The sequence below is a fragment of the Miniopterus natalensis genome, chromosome 1, assembly GCF_054644295.1.
Source record: "Miniopterus natalensis isolate mMinNat1 chromosome 1, mMinNat1.hap1, whole genome shotgun sequence".
In the NCBI taxonomy this organism is placed as follows: Eukaryota; Metazoa; Chordata; class Mammalia; order Chiroptera; family Miniopteridae; genus Miniopterus; species Miniopterus natalensis.
The window spans coordinates 69,006,673-69,016,125 of NC_142081.1; positions in this window are offsets into that span (position 1 = coordinate 69,006,673).

The window sequence follows — 9,453 nt, forward strand, 5'->3', positions numbered from 1 at the left end:
TCACTTAACATCTCTGGTCTTTAATTTTCCTCAGCTGAAAAAGAAATGGGTTAGTCTCTGAGATTCCCTCCAAGCCAGAGAGCCTAGAGCTGTTTCTCATGGATGACAACAGGATGCTCTTACTTCTGGGGCCTCTAACTTTTAGTCCCTTGCAGATCTGAGAGAGCCTGACGTGCCCAGGGCCCTCATACTTTTATTTCTTTGAGTGAATCTAAGCAAAGAGGCACAAGAGCAGACTTAGAGATTCTTTACCCCTTTCTGGCTGAACTACCTGGACTAGAGGTTCAGTTTAAAAAATGCTTAGGACTACTGCATTTGCTTAGAACTATTGCATTTACTTCTAATTTACTAAAATTTTTGATTATGAGAACTGCCAAGGGAAAGGAGGAACTTTTTTTTTTTTAAGATTTTACTTTGTGTTACATACTGAGCTAAGTGTTTTACACTTAATCCTTACAAAATACATGTCATCTCTATATTACTAGTGAGGAAACTGAGACAATCAGTTTTTTGCCCAAGGTTACGCAGCTAATAAGTTAGAGAACCAATGCTTGTGAAACACAGAGGATGGAGGACCTCAAGTGTCCAGGGATTTATGAGTCTTCAGAGTTTTTGTTTTTTCCTTTTTAAAAAAATAATACTGGTAGGTAGTTTATAACCTCAAACTCCCCTCTCCCTGCTGCTCATTTCTTTTCCAGGCCTTGCTTTCAAAGAAACCACAGAAGTTCCAGACACTGTTCTGGCCTCTTGGTATAGCAGTGGACTGAACAGACAAAAATCCCTGCCCTTGCAGATCTTATAATTCAATCCAGTCTTCTAATGTCACAACGTCTTGTTATCCTTGATCTAATAGATGACAGGCAGTATTTGAAAGAGGTTTTTAAATAAGAGTTGAATAATTTCTGAGAATATTTGCCCCAGAGTTATCAAACAATGTTTAGAGTATATTTTTGACAAAGTTTTACATGGATTTTTAATGTGTAAAACAGGCATAAGGGAGGTTACTTTAGTTAAAGTGAGAATGAGGGGTTCTGGAGCTCCATATTGTCATGGCTCTCTTTCCCCAAGATTTCTGAGGAGCTCTAAGGAAACTTTTGAACTCCACAGAATGTAGTTTGAAAACCACTGCAGGCCTGGCCGGGTGTGGCTTAGCGATTAAGCGTTGACCTAGGATCCAGGCGATCAGGGTTCGATTCCCAGTCAGGGCACATACCCGGGTTGCGGGCTGCAGCTGATCAATGACTCTCTCGTCATTGATGTTTCTATCTCTCTTTCTCCCTCTCCTTTCCTCTCTCTGAAATCAATAAAGATATGTTTTTTAAAATATATAAAAAAAAATTTAAAAACAAACAAAAAAGCCCCACTGCAGTAGAGCAAGGGACCTAAGATTTAGGATTTGAGGGTTTCTTTATGGCCATTGTTCTTCTTTCTCATTCCTACCCATAAATTCAGTTCTTTAGTCTTTCAGACCACATGAATGTCAGATTTTCTCAGTGCAGTGCTAACAACAGATTCATTTCCAGTGCTCAGTAATGTCTGTCATTAGTGCACATGAGCATCTGTTCAGTTTTATCAGGTGATGGTAAAGTCTTGACTCTGTTCTGGACAAGGAATTTAGCATCTCTGCTTTAGTTTAATTTTCATCTTGAGGGGGTGGGGATCAGGGTTTGACCAAGACCTCTTTTTGCCTCTAAAGCGTTTGTTACAATTTTGTGAAGGCTTGGCAAAATGTCTGTCAGGAGTTCACATAGTCTTCATGGATACCTTATTAGAAAGATACATTTGTCTATAAGGAAAGGATGACCTGATTATGCCTGTTTTCAGCACCGTGGAGAGTTCAAACTCATTCCTTGTATTGGGTTGGTGGAAGGTACATAGCTACACCAATCCATAGAGCTGTGTGTGTAGACCTGCCCTTTTGCAGGGCTCAGTTTATCTGTCCAGTCTCCAGTTCTGATTGGTACAGATTGAGTGAGAGTCAGCAGCAGTCCTGAGTGTTCCCATCCTCCCTGGGATCATGAGGTGTGTAAACTTCAGATTCATGTTCAGATATCTAAGGATTTGGCCAACTTAACAGGCATATGAGTGAAATCGTGCCTTCTGCTCTATTGGTAACATCATTCATATAGTGATGCACAAGGTTTTTAACAGTCCTTGAAAAAACTCTGCTTTTCTTCTTTGCTTACACACCCTTGAGAAGACTTAAAGTTGCTTTTTCATTCCTTGGGCCCAGCCTCTTTTTCTGCCTCTGCATGCAGAAAGGCATCATTGCGCTGGCTCTCTGCCCAGTCTTGCTTTTGTATTTCTTTGATCTCATTGTTCAGAGGGTCTCAGAGAAACCCCAAGAGCCATGCCTTTGCATGTTTAAGCTATTGATGCTTTTGAAATAACAGAGCTTCGCTGTGTAAGAAGTGTATTAAAGGTCTATCTTGAACAAATTTGGGTCAATAGGTGGCAGTAGTCACCTAGTTCCAAGGCCCTGACACCCCCTGAACACAAGCGCATTTGATGGCCATTATGTTTAAGGTTTTGAGAAAGGAGGTCACATTGCAGTAAAAATGGGGGAGAAGCAAGCCTTTTTGTTGGAATCCAGGAAATGCTGAAATGTGCTAGATTATTTCTGTGAGGGTGTTGGAGGGGGAGATTGCTGTCAGCTGTGAAGGGCATGGTAGCAAAGGGCAGGGCCTCAGGATTGGGCGAGTGTGGTGTGAGTACTAGGGCTTCTGAGAGCTAGAGTAAGACTTAAATGAGGACCAGTGCTAAAAGCATAGAGTCTAAGGTTGGGGGGAGTAGAGAGAGGGAGAGAAGTGGAGGAGGGAGAGGCAGAGCTGTGTGAAGGGACTGTGGAAAGGGTGGGCTGTGATGGGGAGAACTGTGGTTAGAGGGGGAGGGGTAGGCTGCAGCAATACTGAGCCTATCTAATGGGGGAGGGGAGGGGGAGATACTGGTCTCTGCTGCAGCTGCATTGGCTCCCCTCCCCCACACTTTCCAAGGAGCCAGAGCAATGCTGACAAATCTGTCTTCATGTATTTATTATTATTAAAAATGTGAAGGATCCTTCCTTCCTGGAAGCACAACAAATACCACTGATCACATTTCTCTCTCCCCTCCCTCTGCAGAGCTTTTGCATTCTCTCATTCTTTCCACCCTACCCCTCCCACCCTCTGTTTGACTGGTGGGGGGACCCTACCCTTTCCTTCCCTGAGCTTGGTGGCTCCCTGGGGGTTTCTAATGATGGTTGGGAGTTGCAAGGCCTTGCTGGGAGGAAGCAGCTGAATGGGGGGCATCCATTGCTCCAGGGAGGGAGTTGTACTCCAGCATCCAGTAGGGAAAGGAAATCACTTGGAAATAAAGATGAAATCCTTTCTCCAGCTAATGTAAGAAGAAGCAGGTGCACACATTCCTTTATGAACCTAGCATTCCTCCCTTTTTATACCCTTTTCCTTTCTACTGCCTGAATTCTGAGGGAGAAACCCCTTTGGAATGGAAAAAGCCAGGAGTTCTCTGTCTTCCCTCCCTTACCTTGTTAAGTACCCCTCCTCCCAGGAGAGCCATACAGAATTTATTCTTCTAGCTTGAATGTTGTGTTACTGAGAGCTTTGAAGGGCAGAAGCCATGGCTTCCCCCTCCCTACCTGCACCCCAGACTCCCCTGCCCAGGTGGGGGCCTCTTTTGTTGCTGTTTGTAACCCTTCACCATGCCCATAGGTGGTGCTGCTGTTGCTCTGCATGCAAGGTCCTCCTCTCCAGCACTATTCCTCTCCACCCCCTGGTGCCCTCCCCCGCCCTCCCCCATCCCCAGCCCTCTTCTGCCTGATTGTTATTCCACCAACGTCTCCTTTACTGTTCCCTTCCTCAAATTAATTTTGTGGTGCTCTTTTTTTCTGCAGTGCCATCTTCCCCTCCCCCCTGCTCCAGCTCTCTTGCTTTCTCTGTCTCTCTTTCTCTCTGCAGGATTTTCATCTCACGCCTTAATCTAAAATCTACACTCTTCTTTATTCCCTTTCTTTTTCTTTATCTCTTCTACCTTTGGCATATTACAGAAGACTCCTAATGAAAAGGGGCTGTAGGTGAGAGTGGGTTAAAAAAAACAGGGTGAGGGGAACTTAGGGGTTAGTGTAGAGGGCTAGGTCAGAAGACAAGGCTCTGTGAGGGAAATGAGTAGAGATGGGGAAGTAAAGGAATCCTTTGCTGTCCAAATGTATTCAGTTTTTAGATTTGGATAGTGAGAGTTCAGCTGGCAAGGGATGCTGTGTTATCTGAATTTATAGAATTTCATTCCACATGCTGGGAAAATGGGAGACAGGGAGTCACAAGAATTCAGATAATAGGGCTTCATCCAAAAACTTTTGGTTTCTATTGCTAAGGATAGCTCTGCTTTTGTTACCCTTTATTTTGAAGACTCTGGAGGAAAACCATGCTCTAAAACCTGTTCTGTAGTTTCTTATGAAGTGTCCTGTTACTGATCTTTTGAGTCCTTAGAAGGTTCTTGCCAGGGCAGTTTTGATGCTTAATGGACACCCTGGCTGTCTGGACACTGCTGAACATAATTCTGGCTGCTCACCTTAGTTAGCTCCTGTAGCCTGCCCTCCTCCTCCTATTATTCCATCTGTCCTTTATCTCAACTAGGTTTACGTGGTTGTCCCACTCAGCCATAGCTCCCTTTATTGTTTAGTTTTTCCAGAATGTAGTCCAAACTCATCAGACCATTATCCTTAGCTCTTGGCCCACCTTTTTTTTTTTTTTAAATCCTCACCTGAGGATATTGTTTCCATTGCTTTTCAGAGAGAGTGGAAGGGAGAGAGAGGGGGAGAGACAGAGAGAGAAAGAGAGAGAGAGAGATGTGAGAGGGACACATCGATTCGTTGCCTCCCGCATCAGGGCCGGGATCAAGCCTGCAACCGAGGTATATGCCCTTGGTCGGAATCAAACCTGGGACTCTTCAGTACACGGGTTTACTCTAACCACTGAGCCAAACGAGCTAGGGCCCACCTTGCTTCTTAATTTTATCTGGAGACCACTCATTGTGTGACCAGTACAGCCCTAAGGCTAACGGGCCAGTGTTGTTGATTGTAAAGGTATCAATATCTAGAATGGCTAATTTTATTTTATTGAGTTGTTTTTATGAATTAATAGCATCCTAGTAACTCCCTGGATAATAGTGCTGAGTCTTTGCCTTGGAAGTGTCTGCAAGATGGACATTGTGGCCTCTTTTTTTGTTCCCTGGTATAAGGAGATTTCCTTAGCTTAAGTGGCAGCCCCAGAATGACTGGCTTCCATCTCCCTAGTATGTGCGCATCAGCGCTGACTTCTGGATTGTAAAGAGAGGCAGAGTTGGCTTGCCCAGCAGGGCCCTGGAAAGAGCCACACTGAAAAATGGGTTAGAACACCACACCCTTCATTTTATTTTATTATCTGGGCCTTGGAGGTGCCTGTGGAAACTTCTCTTTTATCTTCCTTTCCTGCCTTCCTAAGGTGTGTATATTGTGGAGGCACATGGGCCAGTGGCCTCTTTGTTTCCTCGGCCGATTTTCCTACTGCCCTTTTCAGAGACCTCTCGTCCTATTCAGGGGACTCTGGTTAGTGCCATGGACTCATGTAATATAGACAGTGTTCCCTGTTAAGGTACCTCTCTTTAAAGGCAAGGCTCAATAAATATTTGTTTCAGTAAATGGCAGGGGCTTAGAGGAAGGAGTATAATAGTATTCTTCTACAGAAGAAACTTTTATAAATTAAGTTCTGTTTCTTTGCTACATGCTATAGTGCTGTGGCTAAAATTGGTTGATTTTTGTTTTCTTCCACTCAGGCCCTATGAGGGGAGTGATTTATCCAAAAGTGTACAAATAAGTCACTAGCGAAGCAGGCATTAGAGCCTTTATCCTCTTGGACATCTAGTCTTTTTGTTGACTACCCTTAGGAAACCAATGTTCTCGTTTTATCCCCAGGGTCACTTGTAGCCATTAGCAGGCTAGGTTCTGTGTTTAAGCCACCTTAGCAGGCCTGCTGGGGGAGAGCATCAGCAGTGGGAGAGGGGGTATGCGGGCTGGTGAGGTACCTGGCTCACTGAAAAGGGGCTGGCATTTCCCTTGGGTGTCACACATCATGCCTTTTGGAGGAGCGGAGACTTTGCCGAGGCAGGGAATTTCCAAAGCCCTGGTTTCTATTTTCCATTTCAGATTTAGTTTGACCTTAATGCTAACTATTATACCCCTTCCTCTAAGCCTTTTCCCCTCAAAAGTATCTTGGGCTGGATAGCACATGGTGGTAGATGCTGGAAACTCTGGACTCTGCTCATTTGCAACTAACTCTTCAGTCCGAGGACCACAAAAATTAATGAAAGCCCTGTGGACCTCCCATTTCCTCCCACTAGTGCTGATAATCCTAAGTCTTACAGAATTTCTCTCTAGTGTAAAGCCATGACTGTGGCTATATTAATAAATGTTCTTATAGGTTTTATTATTAATTAAAACCTAGACTAGGAAAGAAATTCAGAAATCATTCATGTATTTCCACTTTGACTGAGCCTGTAGCAACTTACTCTGAGAGCTGCTTTGTCTCATCTGCCAGCCTTCAGTTTAGCACGACGGGCAAGCTCTGGAGAATAAAAAGCCCCTGAGTTTCTACTTCCTCTCCCAGTTTTGATTCACTCACTGCTAGCTCTTGCATGAAGCCCTAGGTGGTAAAGAGATCAAGTCAGAATTCCTAGCCAGGAAAACCCTGTCTCTTAGCGACAATGATCCTTGTCTGCCATTGCATTCAGCTCTATGGCCGTTAATACCAGAAAAGCTTCCTCTGGCTTCATACCCTCCTTCTCAGTTTCTTTCAGTCAATTCTTATGTAATCTGTCACTTCTTGCCCTCCTTTCTCCCCTCCCAAGGCTTTAAGCTCCAAAGCTTCCTAGATGCGTCCCACCAAAGGGGTGCTTTCTGAAACCCAGCCCTTCCTCTCTTTCTCATCCCTCAAATCCTCAGGTCATTCCCCTCTTGGATGTATTTCCCTCATAGTATCAGCTGACACCCTTAGAGAGCCAGCTGGGTGCTGCTAAAAATCCCATTCCTCACCCATCTCCCTGCTGGAGTTCCTAGAAGCAGATTCTGCAGCCTCCTGTCATCCTAGCCTCCTTTTCTGTTCATTTGGAAGTTTTTCTCCATTGCTTTTGATAAATTCCTGGCTTGGCAAAAATATCCAGTATTTAGGAAGATCCTGCAGGATGAGTTCCCTCTCTCTGGCACTTTAGTTAACCCTCAGAAGAATCTGCTCCTGCCACCTTCCTGCAGTGCTGCCATTCCCCCTCTGCCTGGCCTACGCTGCGCGGGCTTGATAAGTGGAAGTCCTCTGCACAGCCCTCTTTATCCATCTTGGCAAACAAAGCATGGCTCTGCCCCTGACTTCTCTTCGTTCTCCATTATTTATCTCTTCTCCTTCACCTCCCACTGCTTCCTTCCCTTCTCACATACACCCTTCATTCCTCTTCCTTTAAATCTCCACTTGTCCACTTACCGTTGCCCATCTGTGCCCACTCCTGCCACCCCACATCTTTCATTTTCAGTAGCCATCTTCCTCATCGCCTCTCATGCTGAGGAAGCAGCGTGGTATGGGAAGAATGGCTGCAGAGTGGGTCCCTGGTTGTCAGAGTAAGCTATCCCTTTTTTCCCAGAGGATCAGTGGCTATCTTTTCCCATCTTGTTTTCAGTGGTCCTTAGGAGCCAGGGAACCCCAGGATGCTGACTTGCTTTTGGGATGAAAAAGCTCTCCTCTTTACTTCTTCCAGTGTTGAAGAGGAGAGGTGTCATTTGGTTCAGATGCCCGCTTTTTTTGCTCTTCTTGAGTGTATGTCTGTCGTGTTTCTCCCTCCCTTTCTCTCGTTTGCTCCCTCTTTCTATCTGTCCCGAGTACAAAGCAGCTGCAGGACTGAATGAGTCTGTCTAGAGGCTCTGCCAGTCTATGCCCCTCACTTTTGCTCCTCCCCCTCGCTGTGCGTGCTATTGGGTGGGGGTGAGGGGTTTGGAGGGCGGTGGCATGGTGCCAGCCAACCCAGAACCATCTGTGGTGCCTTCTGCACTGAGGCGGGCTCTCTCCCACCCTCCTCCTCTTCTGCCCTTCCTCTCCCATTTTTAATTAGCTGCTGAATTAATTAAATCCCACATGCTAATTAACATTCCTACAGGGAAGAATACCAGGTCAGAAAGTAGGGGGTAGTAAAGCAAGGCTTCTATCCATTTAGGATAGATTTAGGGATGGGAAGGTAGAGGAAATGGGAAAAAAGTGTTGATGAGGAAAGAGCAATCTAAGAGTGGAAAGACACCTGAGAGAGGTATGAAGAGACAGAGAATGGAAATCATGGAGAGTGAATATATTAAAAAGGAAAATAATTAGACATTAACATTGGAGAAATGAAAGTGTCTTGAAGCCTCTAAAGATTAGAGGTAGAGCTGTGGGTCTCCAACATTAGCATGCATGAATAACCTGAGAAGTAAGGATACAGAGGATGCTAATTTGATGCCCTGAATGTTTTCTAAAGAAATAAATCTCAATTTTAATAGGAGTGCTTTAGGTTAGAAATGAAGAACTTCCTCCTTACAAGGCCTTGGAATGCTGTACCGGAGGAACTCTTTGGGAGATAAATTCTTATCTGTCTAGAATGGTGAAAGTTTGCCCAAAACCAGGGGAAGTGATGAACTTTGAAGGTTTTTTTTTCCTAGGGAGAGAAATATTCATCCTTAAGTGTACACTGTGTCCTGGAGAACCAAGAAAATCCAGAATGGGAAAATTAAGGATTCATTTTCAATTCCCTTTCCTTATTGTATTCAGGGTGAACTTTGAGTTTGCTCTTGTGTTCCTGTCAACGTCTTAGGGATGAATCTTCTCTTCAAACCAGATAATTGCTTCCTTGGGAGGTTGAGAGCGCTGATTCCTAGCCAGGACTTCAGAAAGATGACTGTCTAATGGCTGGCATGGGGAGACTGGAAAAAGGCTGGAGTTATATATGGCGCAGAAGAAGGAAGGTTGGGGTGTGGATTGACAAGCATATGACTGGCACCAAGGATTCCTTTAAGGTCACTGAACAAAGGGACAGCTTGCTTGTCATTACTTTTCTCTTTTGAAAAGAAAAGAAGACTATATTCAGTACAGATCTAAACTCTCCCTGTCTGGCTCCTCACTAAGAACTAAAGTCTTGGAGGAGTGCGTTAGGTTAGCAGAGCCTCTTGATGGCAGCTACCCCAGTGTTTCCCAACCTTTTTCAGTCTGAAATACACCAGGAGCAAGTGCTATCTTGTCTCTGCCCCTAACCACCATTCACTTAGATAGCATTCTCTGCCATTATTCATACTGAAATATTAATTCACTCAAAAAATAATTGCATTTAACTGTGCAGAGCATAGAGTATCATTAATTAAAGAACACTTATGAAGTACCTACTATCTGCCAGACACACTAGGCATTCATTAGGTTT